The sequence below is a fragment of the Tenrec ecaudatus genome, chromosome 2 (genome assembly GCF_050624435.1).
Source record: "Tenrec ecaudatus isolate mTenEca1 chromosome 2, mTenEca1.hap1, whole genome shotgun sequence".
Lineage (NCBI taxonomy): Eukaryota > Metazoa > Chordata > Mammalia > Afrosoricida > Tenrecidae > Tenrec > Tenrec ecaudatus.
This window is the reverse complement of record NC_134531.1, coordinates 47383433-47407263: the sequence shown is the minus strand read 5'-3', so window position 1 is coordinate 47407263 and position 23831 is coordinate 47383433.

Below are 23831 nucleotides of genomic sequence, written 5' to 3'. Positions count from 1 at the left end.
TTAGATGGTATCTCATAGTTGTTGTAATTTACATTTCTCTATGGCTAATGATCAGGATCATTTTCTCATTGTTTATTGACCATTCAGATTTCTGCCCCTGTGAAACTTCTGTTCAGGTCTTTCGCCCACCTCCTCAGTGGACAATTAGTTATATTGTTTTTGTAAGCTAGTATTAAAACATTTGTCTGATGTGTAATTATTTTCCCAGTCCATAGGCTCTCTTATTATTCTCTTGGTGAATCTTTTTTATGTACACAGGTGTTTTATCTTTAGTAGATCCCCCTTGTCAATTTGTGTCTCATCTATATTTGTGTCCTTCGTATTCCCTGCAACAATGTTTTCAGGTTTGTCTCAATTTCCTCATTTATGTCCCTAATAGTTTGAGGTTTTACCTCAAGGTCTGTGATCTTCCTTGAATTTATTCTTGTACGAGGAGTGAGATAAGTGTCATGCTTCATTTTTCTGCAGATAGATATCCATTTCCTATTTTTTTTGGGGGGGGGCCATATCCAAGATCAATATGCTAAGGATTTTATTTCTGATTTTCTGTTCTTTTCCTTTCATCTGAATATCTGTCATTATACCAATACCATGCTGTATTGACCACTGTGTCTGTTTAATAGGTGCTAACGTCCAGTAAAGCAAGCCTTCCCACTCTGTCCTTCTTGAGGAGTTCTCTGATAATTCTGTTGGTATTTTTCCTCCTAATTTTTGTTGGTAATCCCTTGATAACCCTGTCTATTTCTTCTACTGCTATGGGTCTTTTGAGATTCTTGATTTCCATCTGGGATAGTCTAGGGAGGGATTTTTTCCCCCTCAATATTTGCCTTACAAGTATTTGCCCTTGCTTTCCAAGTTGTTGAATTTACTGGAGTACAGGCCTTCGTGGTACTGTGTAATTATCCTTTTGATTTCATTAGGGTCCTTTGTAATGTCTACTGTTTCAACCCTCATCCTTGCTATTGAAACTTGTTCCTTCCTTTCTTTGGTTAGGTTTTCCAGTGGTCTGTAAAATCTGTTAATCCTTTCAAAGAACCAACTTTCAGCTGCCAAATTTTCCCCCATAGTTTTCTTGTTTTCCCTCTCAGCCCTGATTTTTTAAATTTATTTTCTTTTGCTATTAGTAGGAGTGTTTTGTTGATTCTGCTCTAATTGCTGCAATTTTGTGTCAACATTTCAATAATAAATCTCTCTTCCTTTTTTCATGTGTGCATGTATTGCTATCAAACTTCCTCTGATTACAGGCTTTGCTACTTCCCAATGGTTTGGATACATCGTATTCTCATTCTCATTGGTCCTAGAAGTTTCCTAATTTCATCTCTGATCTTGGCCAGTTCCCACTCTTTTTGAAATAGTTATTCATCCTCCAATTGTTTGCTCTTGTTTTCTTAATCCTCTTTTGGTTGATTTCCAGCCTCCAGGCTTAGTGGTTGGAGAGAAAAGTCTGTATAATCTCTATGTGCTTGAATTTATACAGATTTTACTTGGTCCCAGCATGTGGTCTTTCTTTGAGTACGTGCCATGTAGCCTTGAAAAGAATGTGATGGATTTTGCATTTGGGTAAGAGCCCTGAAAATATCTGTCAGGTCAAGTCATCTAATTGTAGTTTTAGATCTGTAGCCTGCTGGTTCAGCTTCTTTCCCTGTGATCTTTCTTTTTCTGAGAGTGGTATATTAAAGTGTCCTAGTATAATTCTTGAGCTTGTAATTTCTTTTTTCATCGTTTGGAGTCTTTGATTGATGAATTTCACAGTTCTCTCATTGGACATGTTTATATTTATTATGCTCATTTGTTCTTGGTCTACTGTTCCCTTGTGTACTATATAGTTCCCCTCCTTATCTCTTGCCATGACTTGCACCTTGAGATCAATTTTGCCCAAGATTAGGATTTGCAACCCCTGCTTTTATGAATTGACATTTGCTTGGTATATTTTTCTACAGCCTTTGATTCTCAGCCTATTTTTTTCTATAATCTCGAGATGGATCTCCTATTGGCAACAGATTGATGGGGTGTGTTTTCTAGGCCAGTCTGCTAGCCTTTGACTTTCAATGCCTGAGTTCAGGCCATTGATATTCAAGGTTTTCAACCACATCTTATGCGTATGGAAAATAGACCATGAATAAGAAGGTCTAAGAAGAACTGATGCATTGATACATTGCAATTATGCCATTGTTGAAGAATGTGAAATATAACATAGACTGCCAGAAGAAAGAACAAATCTGTCTTCAAAGAAGTGCAATCAGAATGGTCCTTAGAAGCAAGGATGATGAAGACATCCTCATATTTTGGGCATCTTATCATCAGAAGAAAGATGGGGCTTTATGTTCCTCTAAATACAGCTTTGGAAGACCAAAAGGGCAGTTTCTTTTTATCAGTAGGGATCAGCTGCTGAAGAAGGACATTGTGTTTGGTAGATGGTCAGTGAAAAAGAAAAAGAGCCTCCATGAGATTGATCGATTGACTGCAACTATATACTTAACATAAGAATGATTGTGAGTATATCACAAGGCTGGGCAGTGGTTTACTCTGTTTATATATGGGTTGCTAAGAGGAAGAACTAGCTTGAAGAAACATCCCAAGCATTTACACTGCACTCACTAAGTAAAGAACCAGAATGAAAAATAACATGTTCTGGAATATTTCCTCAAAACCTAAAGTGAAACCACGAGTGAAATGAATGTGCCTCCTTTGTCTGTTAGCTCACTGAAATATCCATGTCCCTAAATACTGGCTACAACAGAATCTGCATTTGATATGAAAAGGATAGGAGTTTTCTGCCTTTTAAATATTTTTAAAAAACTAATAATAAAATAGCATTATGTGGCATATGCAGGTAGCTTAATCTGAGTCTCACATTCTTTTGTGGTATACTGCTGTTGTCAGGTGCTATCAAGCTGATTGTGACTCATAGTTACTATATATATGTGACTCATAGTGACTATATGTATGTGACTCATAGTGACTATAATACGTGACTCATGGTGACTATATGTATGTGACTCATGGTGACTATATGTATGTGACTCATAGTGACTATATGTATGTGACTCATGGTGACTATATGTATGTGACTCATGGTGACTATATGTATGTGACTCATAGTGACTATATGTACAACAGAAAGAAATACTGCCTGGTCCTGTGCCATCCTCAGAGTCAGTGTTATACTTGAACTCATTGTTGCAAACGCTGTATCAATTCATCTCCTTGACAATCCTCTTCTGCTTCACTGACCCTCTACTTTACAAAGCATGATGTCCTTTTCCAGGGACTGGTCTCTTCTGATAACATGTCCAACAGATCTCTTTGTTCTGAAGTAGTCCATAGGATGTTCAATATTCTTCTCCTGCACCAGAACTCAATTGCATCCTTATTCAATGTTCAACTTTCACATGCATATGAGCTGATTGTACATATGGGGCACACCTTAGTCATCAAAATGATATTCTTGCATTTCAACACTTTAAAAAGGTCTTGTGCAGCAGATTTGCCAAATGCCAGTCATTCTTTGATTTCTTGACTTCTGCTTCCATAAGCATTGATTTTGGATCCAAATAAGATAAAATACTTGATAGCTTCCGCCAAACCTTCCTCCAATTGTCGTTACATGATTTGTCCAGTGGTGAGGATTTGGTTTTTATATTGAGTTGTAATCCACACTGAAGACTGAAATCCTTGATCCTCATTAGGAAGTATTTCAAGTCCTCCTCACTTTCAGCAAACAAGATGACATCATCTGCATATTGAAGGTCATTAATAAGCTTTCCTCCAATCCTGATGCCACATTTTTCTTCGTATAGTCCAGGTCCTCATATTATTTGCTCAGCATACAGTTTGGTTAAGTTTGGTGAGAGGCTACAACCCTTATACTTACCTTTCCTGATTTTAAACCATATTGTATGCCTGTGTTTTGTAGGAAAAACTATCTCTTGGTCCATGTACAGCTCTCTATGTAGGTTGCATGATGGAAGATTTTGTTGCTATTGTTAACATTCTACTAAGTTTTTAAGAATAAGATTTAAATTGTTACAGTTCAAGTTAACAATGAAGTTTTTTACTTTTTTATTTATACATACTTATGTGTGTATGCTTGCATATACATACATTATTATAGAAACACACAAAATAGATGCAAAAGTCAAAATGTCTTGCTCATATGGTTCCAGTTCATGTATGTGCTGGTCTATCACAGGAAAACTGTATCTAAACATAAATTTTTTGATGAATATATGGCTGCAGACAAGTTGCCTCTGTAAAACACTCCTATTCGTCTTGTAAGGAAGACCTCAAAGAAAAGTTCGATCAAAACAATGGCATCTGAGATCTCTGAGTCAGTTAAATTCAAAGCAAGGAGGTCAGTTCAAAAATGTTTGTTGTTATGGTTATTGTTTCTTTTGTGGGGGGCATGGGGATTCACGGGAGTTATTTTAGTGTATTTTCTCAAGGACAAAAGATGATCATAGTGACTTAAATGGAAGAAGCTTTAAGAAAATTGAAACTGCATTAGTGGGGAAAAGCCAGGAGGTGGTGCCAAGGAAATTATTTATTAAAGAAAATCACCTGCTCATTCTTCAAGGGTAGCAAAGGCTGTCATACAAGTATTTTGTTGGTAAATCTGGTCCCCACCATGCTACATGCCACATCTTGCCCTTTCAGTTGTTGTTTTGTTCACCAAATTTCAAAGAAACAAGATTTGTGTCCCCCAAGAATATTAAAACTACCTTTTTCGTGTGGTATACATTCTAATTTTGCCCTTATTTAATAAATTCTTATTCTTCTTAAAGGTAAATTGCTATTGCTACTTACCCTTGACTTGCTTCAGACTTATAGCAATCCTGTTGACAATAGAAAGAAATATTGCCCACTCCCATGCATTGTCAAGATTGTAATGTTGCAGCCACTGGTTCAACCTATCTCCTTCCCAGTCTTCCCCCTCTGCCCTGACATTCAACTTCACCAACCACGATGCTCATTTCAGGGAATTGTCTCCACTGACAACAGGTCCAAAATCCACTAGATGATGTTTCACCATTCTCACTTCTAAAGTGCAGTGTTACTGTCCTTCTTCCAAGAAAGATTTGTTTGTTTTTCTGGTAGACTAAAGTACTGTCAGGATTCTTTTCCTACACTATAATTTAAATGCACCAGATCTTTTTTCCCATCATCCTTATTCAACATCTAACTCTCCCATGCAGATGAGGGACATGAAAATATGATGGCTTGGGTCGTTTGCAACTTATTACAAGTGACATCCTTGCTCTTTAGACTTTACAGAGGACTTGCTCCATGCAATATATCATTCAATTTATTGACTCTTGTTTCTATAAATAGTTCCAAGCAATATGAAATCCTTGACAAATTCAGTCTTTCGTTGATTATTCTGATGTTGTCTGTTGGTATGGTTGTGATGATTTGTGTTTTCTTTACATTGAGGGTTTTTTGCTTATTTTTTAATATCCATACAGAAGTCTTTGACCCTCATCAGCAAGAGCTTCAAGTTCTCCTCCCTCTCAGAAAGGAGGGTTGGGTCATCGGAATATTACCAGCTGTTACTAAGCCCGCCTCAGACTCTGGTGCCCAATTTTCTTCACATGGCCCAGTGCCTCAGGATTAGCTAATTGACTCAATAGTGTGATCACAATAATGTGCTCTAAAATCCGTGTTATTTGCCACGTTATCAACAGATCACTTTCACCGGCACAGTGTAATGCCTGCGTGTAGTGAATACAACACATATAAATGTCATTCTTGGGGGTTTTGGCTTCAACAAGCTTCAGCTGATATCAGTATCATATCCTTTTCCCCAGGGCCTCTTCAGAATCCAGCTTAAAATTTCTGGCATCTCCCTTTTGAAGCAGTGCTAAAATCATTGTTGAAGTATTTTCAGCCAATTTTTATTTGCATGGGATCTTAATTATATGTGATAAGTAGGTTTGTTGTACCAACATGGCCAATGAACACAGGTGAGATTGGTTGTAGTGTGGAGAGATAAATAGTTTGGTGAGCCTCACCTCTCTCTGTCTTGCTCTTTGATCATCAGATGAGTGTGCACTTGCCTTGCTTGTTCTGTGCCTCCATTTGCAAACTACACTGTCTGTGGGACACCTACCCATGGACTGTGTCACTGTAACTGAGGTTCCTTCACGACCTCCTTTGTCATGCTACTGGAAGGTACATTTCTTGAGCTGACTGCTGGACCCTGTCATCTGGCTGACTGTGGGTGACCTGCCTTGCTGTTTGATGCCTGTGCCTGGATAGACTGAATTGTTCCACAGAGGACCACCCTGAAGACCTCAAGACTTGAAGGACTGCCAGTGTCTCACAGCTGTCTCATGGGAGTAAATTGCACTGAGCCATTTGCACTGCTTTATAGATTAGTTAATGTGTATGTCTTTTGTATATATCTATCAATATAAATATATAAAAATATTAGTGTCTTGGTTTTGTTTACCTGTAGAACTCTGTCTAACACATTATATTATTTGATAATTTACTCATCCTGTTGGGTTACCCTTTCTTTGGAATGGCCACAAATATGGATTTCTTCCAGATAGCTGTCTTCTGAATTTCTTGGCAGATATAACTATTTCAAGCACTTCCTCAGCTTTTTGGAACATTTCAATTGGTACTCAGTCAATTCCTCTAGATTTGTTTTTGCCTACATCTTCAGTGAAGCTTGGACTTTGTCCTTTGTTGCATGGGTGTTTGATAAATGGTTGAATGTTGATTAGCTCTTTTTGGTACAATGACATTGTCTATTATTTCCATAATCTTTTGATGTTTTCTGTATCATTCAATATTTTGTTCAGAGAATCTTTTAATAAGGCAACTTTCTTTTCTTTGTTTTTTTTTCCCAGTTCATTCAGCTTGTGATACGATGAGAGTGATCTTTTTGGCTTTCTAATTTCAGGTCTTTGAACATTTCATTATAATACTTAACTTTGTTTTCTAGAACTTCTCTTTGAAATTTTCTGCTCAACTCTTTTACCTAATCTTTATTCCATTTATTTTAGCTGATCTCTATTCAAGATAATATTTCAGAGTCTCTTCTGCTACCCATTTAGATCTTTTCTTCCTTTTCTTTTTAATGATTTTTGCTTTCTTCATATATGTCATCTCACAACTTGTCGAGTATTCTGTCATTAGAATTCATTGTGTCAAATTTGTTCTTTCACTGTTTCTGAAATCAGGTTGGATATACTCAAGGTTAGATTTTGGCCTTCATAGCATTGTTTTAACTTGCTTTAGCTTCATCCTCAAGTTCCTATGACTGGTTGATGGTCTTTCCACATTTAGACCATTATCTCTTTATGCCTGCTAATAGACCCTTTATCCCATATTGTCTGTCAGTTTGTTGTACTGTAGTGATATATGTGTTGCTATAGTGCTGTGAGCGATGTAATTAGTATCTCCATGCCACAGGTCACACAAAGGGAACAGTTTTCAGCAGAGCTTCCAGACGATGAACAGACGAAGAAGGAATCAGCTGCCCACTTTGGGGGAAGTAGCCACTGAACACCTTAGGCAAACAATAAAAATCCTATCTGATACTTACAGCCTACTGCACAGAATACAAACATTGTCAGAGATAGTTCTAGAATATGGGCCTCTTGGGTCAGAAGGTACTCAAACAGTGACTGAGGAGGAGCTGCTTTTCCAAAGTAAATTTGCCCATGTGGATGTGGATGCAGTACAATCTGGGATTAGAGCTTTCCAGATCTTCATTTCCTGATTGGACACAACTAAAGGCAGTAATAAACACCTGAAAAAATCTACTAATGAGTGGAACATGGAATGGATGAAATATGAATCAAGGAAAGTAAAAAGTCATCCAAAATGAACTGAATGCAGTAAAAAATGGATACCCTAGGTGTTAGTGAGCTGACTTGGACTGGTATTGACCTCGGTAAATCCTATGTTCTCCTATCCCAGGAATGAAACAATCAAGTGGAATGGCATTGCATTCATTATCCAAAAATTCATGTCAGGATCTATTCTGAAGTACAAGATTGTCTGTGATAAGATAATATTTGTGTTCAATGAAATCCAATCAACACAACTATTATTAACTATTATTCAAATTTATGAATCAAACATGAAAGCTAGTGATGAAGATAGTGAAGAATTGGACCAATATCTTCAGACAAAAATGCATCAAATGGGATCAAGATGCATTGATAATTATTGATGTTTGAAAAGCAAAGTTAGAAACAAAGAGTTGGGTGTAGTAATTGAAAAACGATCTTGGTGGTAGAAATAAGCTGGAGTTTGCATGATAGAATGTGGTAAACTAAGCGACTGGATGAGACCGTAATACAGCTAAATCCTCTATGCTTATAATTACTGGTCTGGGGAGCTGACTCCAGTGGGAGAAGACACTCACAGTTATGAGATAGAAATAAATCTTAATACACATTCTCATGACTGAACACAGCCCCTCCAAAAAACCCCATAAAGAAACTGTCATAAAGAAGCTACCATAAAAGATGTCTCATGCCTGTGTCTGGCTATTCCCTGTGCCTGGATGTTATCTGTAGATAAGAGCAATCTGGTTCTATACTACCATAAAATGGAAAACCCTCCTCTGACATCTCTTGTTGATACTGATCACACTCCCCTGGGGGGTGGGGGGGTTCAGGGGCATCTGAGTTCAACCAGGAGGAGACCAAGATGATGACTCACTCGATTGCTTAGGATATTACCTCTTAGGATATTACCCATCAACTATGCAATATGCCCACTGTATGATGGGTATGCTCTTTGAAAGCTCTGTAAACCCCATTATATATACCCATTGGAAAATACATTCAGTCTCTTGGTCCTGACATAGGGGCAAAGAGTCCCTGTGTTCCACTGTTTGTCTTATTTTCCACAATCACAAAGTTACTCCTGAGCATCTATTCAACTGTGGGGACACTCACCCCACAATAGAAGTTTTCAAGACCAACAACTTGTTCATAGCAAATATCTTTTATTCAACAACATGAAAGGCGAACATATACATGGACTTCTCCAGATGGTGTACCCAGAAATTATGGAGCTAGCTGCTAAGTATCAGCAGTTAAAATCAGGCCAGAGACTGAGTGTGATACATACCATTAATTTTTCATATGTAAGTTCAGGATAAAGCTAAAGAAAACTCAGACAAATCCAAAATACGACTTTGAGTGTATCCCACCAGAATTTGGAGAACATCTCAAGAACAGATGTCCTGTCTTCAACTTTAGTGAGAGAAAGCCTGAGACACTGTGGGAGGCCATCAAGGCCACCATTCTTGCTGAAGGGGGGAAAGGTCATTAAAGAGGCAGGCAAGAAAGAAAGAAACATCAAACTGGGTGCCAGAAGAGACACTGCAACTTGCTCTTAATTTTAGAATACCTAAGACAAATGGTAGAACTGATGAAGTCAAAGAGCTGAATAGAATTTGTCAAAGGACATCTTAAGAAGATAAAGTCAAATATTGCAATGATGTACAAAGACCTAGAATTATAAAAACAGAAGGATTGGCTCAGTATTTTAAACTCCAAGAACTCAAGAAAAAATCCAAGTCAGGTCAAAATATTGAAAGATTCTATGGGAAAAATATTGAATGATGGAGGAATCATCAAGAAAGTTGGAAAAATACTGAGTCAATGTACTTAAAATAACTAGTTGATATTCTACCATTGCAGGATGTACCATATGAGCAAAAACCAGGACTGCTGAAGGAATAAGTTCAATATGAACTGAATGAATTAGCTAAAACAAGACTCCAGGAATCGATGGAATATCAATTGCAATGTTGCAGCATGCTGATGAAGCCCTCCAGTATTCACTTACCTATGCCACGAAAGCCTTTTGACCAAATGACTGTAGGAGATCCGTATTTGTACCCAGTCCAAAGGAAGGTGACCCAATGTAATGTGTAAACTATAGAACAATATAATGGATATCACATGAAAGTAAATTTTTGCTGAAGGTTATTCACCAAAGGTTACAGCAGTAATTTACAGGGAGCTGCCAGTGGCTCATGATTGATTCAGAAAAGGACTTGGACCAAGTGATATTTTTGCTGATGTTAGGTAGATATTGGCTGAAAGCAGAGACTAGCAGAAAGATGTTTACCTGCATTTTATTGACGATATTAAGCAATTTTTTGTGTGGACCATGAAAAACTGTGGGTAGCCTTGAGAAGAATGGGAATTCTAGAACATTGGGTAATACTTCCTAAGAACTTGTACATGGCTCAAGAGGCAGTTGTTGGAACAGAACAAGAGACAGAGCATGATTAAAATCATAAAAGGTGGGCATCAGTTTTGTGTCTTCTCACCATACAAATTCAGTACGAAAGCTGAGAAAACCATCAGAGAGAGCTGGATTCTATGAAGAGGAATATTAGAGGAGAGTTTATTAATAATGTGTGATATGCTGATGACACACCTTGCTTGCCGAAAGTGAAGAGGACTTGAAATATTTACTGAAGAAGGTCAAGGATTTCAGCCTAAAATATGGATTTCAACCCAATGTAAAAAGACCAAAATCCTCAAAACTGGACGAATAAATAAATAAAATCATGGTAAATGTAGAAAACATTGATGCTGTTAAGTATTTTGTCTTGCTTGAATCCACAATCACTGCTCATGAAAACAGTTGTCAAGAGATCAAAAGAGGTATTGCATTAGGTAAATCTGCTGTCCAAGACCTCTTTAGAGTATTGAGGCACAAGGATGTTACTTTGAGAACTAAGATGGGCCCGATCCAAGATATGGTATTTTCAGGTTGCCTCATATGCATATGAAAGTTGGACATTGAGTAAGAAAGACCAAAGAAGAATTAAAGCCTTTGAATTGTGATGCTGGAGAAGAATATTGAAAGCACCACAGACTACTAAAGTGACAAATTCATCTATCTTGCAAGAAGTAAGGCCAGAATGCTCCTTAGAGACCAGGATTGCAAAACTTCATCCCACGTACTTTAGACATGCTGTCAGGAGAGACCCATCCCTGGAAAAGGACATGATGATCAGTACTATAAAGGGTTGTAATTGACCAAGTGGCTGCAACAATAGGCTCAAGCATAGGAACAACTGTGAGGATGGCTCATGATGGTCAGTGTTTCCTTCTCTGTTGGGCAGAGAGCAGCTCTGAATCAGAACTGACTCAATAACAACATTATCTCTTCACACAGATGTAGTCAATTTGTTTCCTATATATTCTGTCTGACAAGGTCCATGGGAAGAATTGCCATTTATGTTTTTTAGAGAGCAATTACAATGACGTCATTGGTCTTTCAAAATTCTCTCATGCAATCTCTAGTTTCCTTTATATCACCAAGGTCATATTTTCTATCTACTGATATTTTCTTATACTTTCCAACATTACATTTCAATTGTCGTGATTATCAATGTATCTTGACTGTATATTTGATCTGTTGAAGACTCACAGTTCTTTTTACTAGATTTCCTTGCAGGTGTACAGATATTATTCTGACACAGACAGCATTGTACTTCAAGATATATCTTGAAGTGTTCTTTGTGACAATGAATATAATGCTATTCCTCTTGAATTTATCATTTCTATTATAATGAACCATATGATTGTCTGATTAAAAATGACCAATACTAGTCAATGTCAGCTCACTATTGCCTAATATATTGAACTTCATGTTTTCAGTTTCATCTTTCATTACTCCCAATGTTCTTAGATCCCTATTTCAGACATTCCACACTCTGAATAGTAGTGGATACAGCCATTTATTGGTATTTGAGTAGTGGCTTGTCATTTAATGAAGACCCGGCCACATCATTACGGTTGACTCTGATTTGAGGAGACAGCTCTTCTCCAGCCAACTTTTGAATGATTTCTAGCCTAAGTTTCTCATCTTCTAGGACTATGTTAGATGCCATTTTTCTGATATGTATATATATATATATATATGGTTTTTAAATCTTGAGGAGTAGACAGTCCATTCTTTATTCATGGTTTGTTCTTAGACTGAGAGCTCAGCTGAAAGTTACTCACCTTGGATGACCTTAGTGATATGTAAAATATTAGTGACAGCAACACACAAGACACTACAGTCTGACAAAGTGAGATAAATACTAAAATACATAATTATTTGGGAGAAGAATAAGAAAGATAGAAGCATTTCCTTTAAGAGTGTATAGACCTAGAAAGAGGATAGGTCAAAAAACAATAGCTTCACCTTTTGATAATTTTATTTAATACAAGTTTACATAATTTTGTAGCTCTATTTTAAAATTTACTCTCATATTTCTGCATAAATAGTGCCAGCATTTTAATTTTAGAATAGTAATACTAGAGTAGCAATTTCATTTATAGCAATGGAAAATAGAAATATAGGAATTTTACACCCTCTGTCCCATTATTTTGTTTGCTTGTTTTTAATACATGCCTATGTGTAAGACAGCATGTGTAAGACAGCCTCGACAATGCGAGCATCACTAAAAATTCATGGCAAATTCAACAACAAAAGAAATGCTTACATAGTGAAATAAAGTGATTGGCTACGAATATAGAAAGAATTGTCTCAATGGTGATAAATCCACGAATCATTAAAGAACAGAAATATGCAGGATTTACCTTTAAAAATCAGACTTAATTGAAATTTGAATATAAAATGCCATACTTGGTTTGTTTTATTAATTTTTTCTCTTTTAACTGTATTCTTGATACATTGAGTATAATAAAAACTATAATAATTTAGAATTTATAAATTTCCTGATTATAATTTGTTAATAATTTACTTCCTTAATTATTATAATTTTGAGCCATTCAAATACATTTTACAGAAAATATCTTTTTTTAAAGAAAAATATTCCTGAATTATAAATAATTGAGCCCTATTATTCTCTGTGTGTGGGCCAGGGAGTAGGAGAAAGTGGAGTAGTTAGCCTTAATTATCTGGGTAATTTATTTCTGTCAACCCAGCCTTGGTGCCCTTTCCTTTCAAAACTGAAAAGTTATATTAGAAATTATAGTTCGTCTTAAAGGAACTATAACATTAGAGGTGACATTTCAGCACATTTGTGGGTAAGTTATTTTCACGATGTCACCTTTCCTTGTGATCGCGCGCAGTGTTCCTGTCCTGGGATAGGGATTGAGAGAGTGGATGACAGGAGGGTCAGGGGACTCCTCTCTCACTTCCAGGCTGCTTCCATTGCCATCTGCAATCAGATTGTTAGCCTGTCAACTCAATCTGTCAGGGTCCCCTGAGTGCCACTCGGCCCGCGAAGAGAAAATATCTTGTGTATTGGCTGTGGATGTCCCTTAACAACACCAGTCACTCAGTCATGCAGCCTAACGGGACAGCGGACGGCAGCACCTTCACACCAGCTTATGATGACTGAGCTTTCCATCGAAGTGCCTTGACCTTATAAGAAGGGACGGCCAAGGGCCAGGGTGAGGAGCTCAGAAAGGCTTGATTGCGGCTAACCTTCTCTTGTCTGTTAAAAATGGCAGCTTCTTTTACTCCAGTCAGTCAGAAACAAATGGAATAAACAATCCTTATGTAAAAAACCAGTAAAATAGTTCTTTTATGTAGTGTTGAAATATAACCACTAGATGACACCAAGAGATAGTTTCTATATGTCTGACTCAGTTGTCTATTGTTAAGGTTACATTCTTGCTAAGATTTTCATTGAGGTCACAGATGTAGGCCAATTGAGTGATCTTTGGAGATATTTTTAGTTATTTCACTTTAATATTAAAATGACCCTCCAGTTGGATAAACAAAACCAAACAGAAGGAAACAAAAATCAAGTGACATAGACACAATGATCTATGTATATGCTGTATACATTTATGCTGTATACATCATGTTGTATACAATATATTGTATATGTTGTAATTTGGATAAACTAAAAGAAAAGCAAAACTATTGCTATTGTGTTGATTCTGACTCCAGCAACCCCATAGAATAGGACAGAACTGTCCCAGTGGGTTTCTGATGGTAAACATCTTTACAGAACCAGAAAGTCTCATCTTCATCCAGCAGAGTGGCCGTGGTTTTGAACTGATGACCTTGGGATTAGCAGCCTAATACACAACCCACTTCACCACTGGTGCCCAAACTGAAAATATCTACCATACTTCCCCCCCCCAATACATGTTGCTAATAAAGAACTAATAAAGTAGTGTGGTTCTTTTTAGAGTGTTAGTACAATTCTGCTAGTATTTTGTCATAAAACCTTCGCAGGGACTTAAAATTCATCAATAATTTTCTCTAGGCAAGGTGTTAGAAGTCAAGCCACGGCAACATGATCATATTCTCATGGCTGTAAAAACTTGATCTACTCTGTTTGTGTATGTATATATGTGTGTTTGATCAGTGAGTGAAAATAAATGATAAATACTAACAAGCCTAATCTTTCAAATAATTATTTTGAAACTTTCAAATAATTATTTGGTTTTCTTTTAAAAGGAATGGATGTTGGAGCTCAGATGTAGTATGCCAAGGGTTCATTGCAAACAAACTCAATTTCCCTTCTGGATGCAACCTTAAACTTTAAAAGAGTCATTTGTTTCTTTAATAGGATATTATCTTAACATCAAAGTATATGTGTAATAATAGTTGCATGAAAATGATAAAACACTCTGCCTACACCACTGTATATTTTCAGAATTTCAAGATCAAATATTAAATATATAATTCTAATAATATTCTTTGAAAATTCTTTGTGAACTATCTACATGTAGTTTTGAAAATACAATGACTTTGTTAGGTTAATAATATTGATGTTTGGTAAATTAAACTATTTTTTCTCAAAATAAATATTATGATGTTCAAAATATATATCAATTAAATAACAAGAAATAAATGCCCTGGGTCCTAAAAGTTTAAGATCCTTATAAAGAAGTAAATGTAAAGAAATTAGCAGAATGCACACATAAATTTAATTACTTTACTATAAAAGAAAAGATTCATCAATGTAAAGATCCATAGGAGCAAGGGTATTTAACGTCATTCTCAATAAATTCTTTATAGTTTGAAACCAAGACATTCTATTCTAGTTACTCAATGGACCCTTTTTATTTCCCTTATGATTTTTTTAATTGTTGCACATGTGATTTTCCTGAGCTTTATGGGATTAAATTGAATTTTTGGCAAATTTGATTTAGTAAAATAACACTTGCATTTTGAAAGTCAGTGTTCAGAGGCATATTTCTATTAAATATCCTCATGAGAAAAGGCTAGCTAGTTTTCATAATAAAATAAAGATATTCCTCCTGATCCTTACTTTATTTTTCCTTAGTTGCAAGATCCTAGGGTGTATAAAAAAAGTCTCATTGTATGTTTCAATATAAAAGTATTGCCTTCATTACAAATATTAAATATTATTTTATAGTTCTGATACAACCAAATATATTAAAAGGAAAATAAATTTATAAAAATAAATTTATTTGTAAACTTTAGAAATTTATTTTTAAAAGAAAGGTTTTACAATTTATTACAAAAAGAAGAAGCTCTTACAGTTTTACACCAATGACCAAACTTCCTGATGGCTCTAGTAACTTCTAATTTCTCTTCAAAATCAAGACTATTAATATTCCAGTTCAGAGATAAACAAATATTAAGTCTATAAATCAAAACAAACATACACACAACCCCACACCATGCATATAAACACATGCACACCTTATGTTAAAATGTATTTCAAATACCAAGCAGAGCAATACAATTCTAGTGTCATGATATGTTAACTCTACTTATGTTATTGAAAGTCATGGTTTAGGAGGTATGATCTTCTAAATAACACTGATGCCAATTACTTTAAGAAATTTGGCAATGGAAAGGTAACTAGTACTGGAATTTTGTCAGACCCATTCTTATGAGGACATTAAAGATACACTATCATGCTCTATGTAATATCAACATCTCTGTTTTTCTTCACATATTTGCCTATATCCCAACCTTTAAATCACTTAAGCAGAGAGCATTTGTCTTTGGATTATATTTACAAAATACTTTGAAGTATTAATCATCTGAATTTTATAGAAAAGCACAAAGCAGTTTCAAAATAATTTGGATGTCTAATTTATTTTTCTTCCTTTTCTATTTTTATAGCGATATTTCCTTTATTTTTCCCTCCACTTACAGGTGCAAAATTAAAGAACACGTTCGCTCACTATATTATTGATGCACTTAAATGGAGTGTTCCAAAGCATGTAATTACCGTGTAGGTTTATGGCCCTGAAGTAGCCGGGGATAGTGGTGCTGCATATCCATGATTTGAAGGACACACGGTGATGATTATAGAGGCAGTACTCTACATCCATTCTAGCCCTTTTGTGTTTAGCTAGTTGTCATGGCAAATAATTGGATAGAATTTAAGCCACTTTCTTCCAAGTGGGAAATTCATAATTTTACCCTTCACCTAATTTCGTAGATACTTTTAAAGAGTCTTAAAGTTTCTACAGGAATGACGTCGAGCAGTGTGGGAAAAATTTTCACTCGCAGCAAACACCTCAGAAATTAGACTTCTGTTTCTTTGAGTAAAATTTCCATTTGCATAAATTGGCTGCATCTTCCTATAACTAACCACAGACTTTCAGCTTTTTTGATCAAACAAGCTCAGTGTGATTTACTTTGGTAGCTTCTGAGGGACATGAAAAAATAAGGCTATAAATTGAAATCCTATTAAAATATAACATACATATAACTTTGTCTTGGGTATTATTTGCAAAAGATTAAATTCTTCAACAAACATAGTTGAAGGAAATTTAAATATAAATGGTTTAGCTTAATAGCATCATTGGACTAGCTATGTTAGTAAGGGGTATGGTTATTTGACACAAAAGATGTGAAAGTGATGTATTTCATTTATTAATTGATATATTGGTTTCTTGTGATGAAAAATATTACTCTTTAGCCTCTTATTAATTATGAATTCTGATTACAAATCTCCAAAAAATGTATCATTGACCTATTTTGTACATAATCCAGTCCATTATTCTCTGAGAAAATCAGTCATTTGGTTAATAATTATTTAATGAGCACTTATTTTATACCAACACTTTGTTGAAAATAATGAGATATATAAAAATAACAAACAAAAACATTCCTTCCCACCAAAAAGTTAAATTCTAGTGGGTTCTCTGAAAAAGGTTGTATTCTAGAGGAGATGTCAACACATGGAAGATGATATCCAGGTAAATTTTAACCACTTTATGAAACTATTTTCACAGGTAATTAATTGTGCATCACATTTGATAGACATGTTACCCGAAACTGTTATAATTAGACAAAAAGGTCCCTGGTTTTACAGAACAGCTTGATACTTTGTATCTGTGCTTGTTGTTGTCAGGTGCCATGGAGACCATCCTGACACGTGGCTACCCTATGCATAACCGAGTAGACTGCCTGGTTGCCTGGTTCTTTGCTGTCCTCCCAATTATTCTTGCATTGCAGGCCATTTATACAACAACTGTGTTAATACATTCTGTAAAAAGTCTTCCTCTCTGTCACTATCCCTCTTCTTTAGTACACAGTAGGTTCTTTCCAAGGACTGGCTCCTCTGACAACATAGCCAAAGTATGTGAGATGCAGTCTTGCCACCTTTGCCTCTAAGGAGCATTCTGGCTGTACTTCCTCTAAGACAGATTTGTTTGTTCTTTGGCTTGTCCATGGTACTTTCAAGATTCTTCTCCAGCTCCAGAATTCTAATACAATGATTCTTCTTCAGTGTTCCTTATTCCATGTCCAACTTTCACATTTATATGAGGAGGCTGAGACTGTATCATGGCATGATGAGGAGGCTGAGATGGTACCATGGTATGATGAGAGGCTGAGACAGTACAATGCCATGAGTCAGGCACATTTTAGTCCTCAAAGTGCCATCTTTGTTCTTCAATACTTTAAAGAGGTCTTGTGCAGCAGATTTAACCAATGACACGTGTCCTTTGGTGTCTTTGCTGCTTCCAAGAGCATTGATCATTAATTGCCATCACTCACTTTTAACTCAAGTATCTCTGTTTACAAGAGTAAGAAATACTACGCAGCCTTTTGCCATGCTCACGCTTGCTGTTTGAGCGCATTGTTGAAGCCACTGTGTTAATCCATCTTATGGGGTCTTTCTCTTTTGTCTATTGTGCCTCTTCTTCACATAACATGATGTCCTCTTACAGGGAACGGCCCTTCCTGTTCTCATGCCAAAGTACCTGAGACGAAGTCTCCCATTCATCACTTTAAAGGCACTTTCTGGCTGAATTTTTTCCAAGGCATTATTACTTGGCATTTGTTTGCCCCAGATTTGCCCAAGAATGCTTTTTTTTTGACCCTTGACTGCTGCTTCCATGATGTCAATTGTGAATGCAAGTAAAAATAGATCATTGAAATTATGAATATTTTTCTCTCCTTTTCATGACATTACATATATTTGTGATTCCTGCTCTACCTCAGCTTTTTTATATTTCCATTGATATGCAGTCAATTGATTTTGCTTTGTTTTCACTTAACACCATACCAAAACTTCACAAATCCTTAAATACCATCAGCTTTTCCTCGCACGCTACCTCTTGAAATGGATGACCAACAAGCGATAATTAGTTGTATAGTGGTTCCATGTATGACTTCTATCTTTTTGTAATGCTTCCTGTATCATTTTGCTCCTATAAGCGTTCACATTTGCTACTTGAGGCTTGAATTTCCTCTTTAACCTCTTTCACCTTGAGAAATGATGAGCATGTTCATCCCTTTTGGTTTTCTTACTCCAGGTCTTTGAACACTTCTTGATAATATGGTGTCTCCAGCTGCCTCTTGAAATCTTCTGTTCAGCTCTTTTCCGTCATCATTTCTCCTGTTTGTTTTAACCATGCCACTAAGTGTACAACAATGGACTCCGGGGTCTTGTTTCAGTTTCTGCATCGATATGTTAGAGTGTTGACGGAAAAAAAATACTGAAATTACTATGGACTACCAGGAGACCAAACAAAACTTTCCTGGGAAAACTACAACCAGAATATTCTTTGAAAACAAAGAGAGCAAGACTTTCCCTCACATACTTTGAGAACATTATCAAGGGAGACTAGAACCCGTGAAAGAATATCATGTTTGCCAAGACACAGGGTCACAAAAAAGAAGACAGCCCCTAAAGAAGATGCATCGACACCGTGGCTGCGACAGTGAATGGACTCAAACATAGCAATTGTGGGGTGACACAGGGCAAGGCAGTATTGTATTGTATTGTACACAGACTTGCTATGAGTTGGAAATGATTTGACCATACCTGACAACAAGAAGTCAGATATACTCTGAAATTCTTAATGAGAGGACACATTTTGTGTGCATTGTGCTAGCTATGAAATCTCTCTTCCACAATTTTTAATTCACTCCTTGGAACACCAAGGCCTCTTTATTTCCTTTTCGGCATTTTGGCTTCTTATGTACTATGACTTAAGGATTGTGTCAGAGGAAAAATGTAGCATATCAGATATGGAATACTGTGTGAAACAGTAAAAAAAAAAGAGCAACATTAATATTCTATTTGAATCTAGAAAAGAAGGTATATGTGAAAAAGGTCAGAGAGAAGTTCTGAGAACCTAATCTGTATGAAATTGACATAAATATCATTCCTCCTCATTCTCAAGATGAATTCTAAAATGATTCTTTTATTTCCAAAAGCTTATAAGTGGCACTGGTGGACTAAAAATGTGTCATCTTAGCAGATATAATATTTCTGTGTGTTAATATAAAAAATGCAACTATTTAGCACACATTGTAATGAACTAGTATCTTTTCACTATAACATACCCCTATATTTTAATTTTTTTGCAATGACTCATGTTTGCTTGGTTGTATTCCTTGTGAAAATAAATTTTGGACTTCTTTGTCCAGTTTAGATTTCTATTAATGCAAAAATTAGAATGTAATGATTTGTCCAAATTATATACTTAAATCACAATAATAATCAAATTTGTTTTGTACAATACGGTATTTCCATTTGTACCTATTACATTATCATTCATTACTTTATGAGTAACCAAGAGTATGTGTTTCTTCACTTTTTCTGTCTTCTCCCCTTAATTACAACTTCATTCTGAAAAACATTGGATAAAGATTCCCAAATAAAAATTACAACAATACTATATAACTAGAACACTAGAAGAGTTGGCCAAAGTCGGTGACTCTAAAGACACTGCTATCAACAAGAACAATGGTGCAGGCTTACAGCACCCACAGAGGAACCATGTGTTTCCAAGTGGATTACGATAGACGCGGTTAGGTTAAAATTTAGCAGCATATCACTTGTCCTTCCCTATTGTCAATTTTAAAGTTTCTAGTTTATAACAATTTTTGCTTTATTTTCAATTGGTTTTTGTTTGTTTCCTGTTCTTATTGCTGCCAGTTTTTGAAATGCTTTACTGGATATGAGATCCAGGATAGGTAAGTTTATAGAGACGTCTGGATTAGCAATTCCTTGAGCAGATATCAAGGGAGTTTGGAGGGAAAGGGGAGCAAAAGAATGAAGGAAATGTTCCCAAACTGCTCGTGGTGTTAGATGAGTGAACTGTTGAATCGGTATGATAGAACTATTGAATTGCATATGTAAATTATGTACCAATCAAGTCAATTAAAAAAAATGGAAGCGCTAACCAAAGCACCTCAGAAAGCTCAAAAAGAGTAAATTAACATAACGTTCAACCTTATAGATTTAGTGATACAGGCAAGTTGGGTTTATGAAAAATATTTTTTGTTGTTATAATTAACTGTGAGAATGTTTTCACAGAAATGATGTCTTTCTACTTAAACATGGAAGAAAATTTCATGACTCATTTGGTGACATCTGCTGTGGTCCCCACTCACCACACCCAATGACTGATGCATTTGACTTGGTTGGAAATGAACACAGAAGAAGAAACTAAGCATGTAACAGACCGTGGCAATGAGGCAACAACATACTCTCGTGCTTTTTTTTTTCATATGGTGAAGAATTTTCATTTAAAACATACATTTCAGTGTACCTCAGAAAATCTCAAAAGTAATTCACAAATATACCTTATCACCTCATGGCTGTGAAACATTTTTTTGTGGGATCCACTGGATCCACACTTCATCAAATGATGAGGCTCTTTCTCCGGTGAAAGAATTCAACTTTTGAACCATGTTCACTTTGCTAATTATAAACAAGCTGATAGATTTTCACATGCTCTTGAATTCCTCCCTTTCATAGTTGCATTAAACTACTTTACATTAAGTCTAACAATGTAGGATTTGCCAGTGCTAAGTAGTAAATATTCATGAATTTCTTTTGTTAATGATGACATTTCTCTTTAGGTTATGTGTATGGTAGAATATATATATATATATATATTTTTTTTTAACAGTGGAAGTGAGTATTTTTGTATTCAAGCAGTGTATGGCATCTGGAAAATCTGTGCACAAGAACTGTTTTATTTTCTTGTTGTTTTTTTAATAATTTTATTGAGGGCTCATACTGCTCTTATCACAATCCATACATCCATGCATTGTGTCAAGCACATTTCTGCATTTGTGGCCCTCATCATTCTCAAAACATTGAACTCTTTTAAGTGTTTAAAAACCAAAAGTCAAACTCACTATCAAGTAGATGCCAACTCGTAGCAGCCCTACAGACAGAGTAGAATGTCTCTGTAAATCACTGAAATGGTAGTTCCTGATCGGAGTCGACAGCCCTTGGAGTAGCTGGTGATTTCGAACAGTCAACTTTACATAACCAATATATTACCAGGGCAATTTTATGTGCTTAAGTGTAAGGATTTCACCTCGAAGAATAAGGTCCACTAGACTCAAGCGATGGCATTTTCAGTAACCCCTTATGAATTTGAAAGATTGGCAATGAATAAGGAAGACCATGAAGCATTGATGCATTTGAATTGCGGTTCTAGGGAAGAATATTGAAAGTACCAGAGATGGCCAGAACAACAAACTCATCTTTCTTGGAAAAAGTATAGCAGAATGCTGTTTGGAAAAGAAAATGGTGATATTTCGTCTCACCTTCTTTGGACACATGATCAGGGAGACTGGCCCCTGGAGAAAGACATCAGGCTTAGCCAAGTAGAGTATAAGTGACAAAGGAAGAATCTCAAGAAGATGGATTGACACAGTAACAAGAATTTATTATTATTTTTTAAGTGTAACAAGAATTGTGAGCATGATAAAAGATAGTACAAAGGATTGCAATGAGTAGGATACTCCTTGACTGTACCTAACAAAACCAACAAATAATGTTTTCATCATTATGGCAGAGCCATAAAAGTTATACAAGGAAACAGCGCCGGTAGCAATTCTTGTATGAATAAATAACAAAAACAGGTTCAAAATTCCTTCGTGGTGTATTTCTTCATCATTCCTGTTACCATTTAAATGCATTACTTGGTTCAGTCTATTGAGTGACACGGTCATTGTTGTTTTTGATAGGTGCCATCAAGTGGATTCTGAGCCATTTGACCCTGTGTACAACACGACAAAACAGTGTCTGCTTGAGCTCTATCCTCGCAATTGTTCCTATGCCTGAGCCTATTGAGGCAGCTGCTGTGTCAATCCATCTCCTCAAAGGTCTTCTCCTTTGCAGCCTTTCTACCCTACCTAATATGACAACCTTCTCCAGTGACTAGTTCCTCCTGACAATACGTCCAAACTGTGTAAAGTGAAGTCTTGTCATCCTTGCCTCTAAGCAGTACTCTAGCTGGAGTTCAGCCAAGACAGATCAGCATGTCCTTTTAGCAGTCTGTGGTTCTTTCAATATTCTTCTCCAGTGCTGATTTCAAATGCATCAACTCTTCTTCCATCTTTCTAATTCAATGTCCAACTTTCATATGTATGTGATGTGAGGTAATTAGAACTACCATAGCTTTGACCAGGCCCCTTGGTTCTCAAAGTAACGTCTTTGCCCTTCAACACTCTAAAGAGGTCTTGTGCAGCAGAATTACCCAATGCAACTTGTCTTTTGGTCTCTTGACGGCTGCTTCCATGAGCATTGATTGTGGATCCAAGCAAGACTAAATCCTTGACAACTTTTCACTGCTTATCATGTTGTTGCCTGTTGGTCCAGTTTTGAGCAGTTTTGTGTTCTTCACATTGAGTGTTAGTTCATACTGAAGTCTGCGATCCTTGGTTTTCTTCAGCAAGCGCTGCATTTCCTCCTCACCTTCAGTTGGGAAAGTTATGTCACATAGCACAGGTTGTTAAAACACCCTCCTCCAGCCCTGACACCACACTCTTCTTCATGTAATCCAGCTTCTCTGGTGATTTGCTCAGCATACAAATTGAGTAAGTATGGTGAGAAAATACAACCCTGTCATAAACCATTCCTGATTTTAACATGCAGTATTCCAGTGTTCTGTTTGCCCAACTACTTCTTGATCCATGTGCCAGTTCTGAATGAGCACCAAGACGTGCTCCAGAATTCCCATTCTTCTCAAGGTTACCCACAGTTTACTATGATGCACACAGTCAAATGCCATTGCATACTCAATAAAAAAGTAAATATCTTTCTGATATTCTCTAATTTGAGCCAAGATCCATCTGATATCATCACTGATGTCTCTTGTTCCATAGCCTCTTCTGGAGTCAGCCTGAACCACTGTCAGCTCCCTGTCAGTAAACTGCTGCAACCATTGTTGGGAAATCTTAAGCAAACATCTACTGGCATGTTATATCAGTGATCATAATTGTTTTATGGTTTGGGCATTCTATTGGATCACCTTTCTTTGGAATGGGCACAAATACAGATCTTTTCCAGTTGTCCAAGTAGCTGTATTCCAAATTTCGAGTGACACAGGAGTTCCAAGAAGCCTGAAAAAATAACATGTTTTATTTCCAACACATATATTTAGTGAGAAGGCTTCTCATGT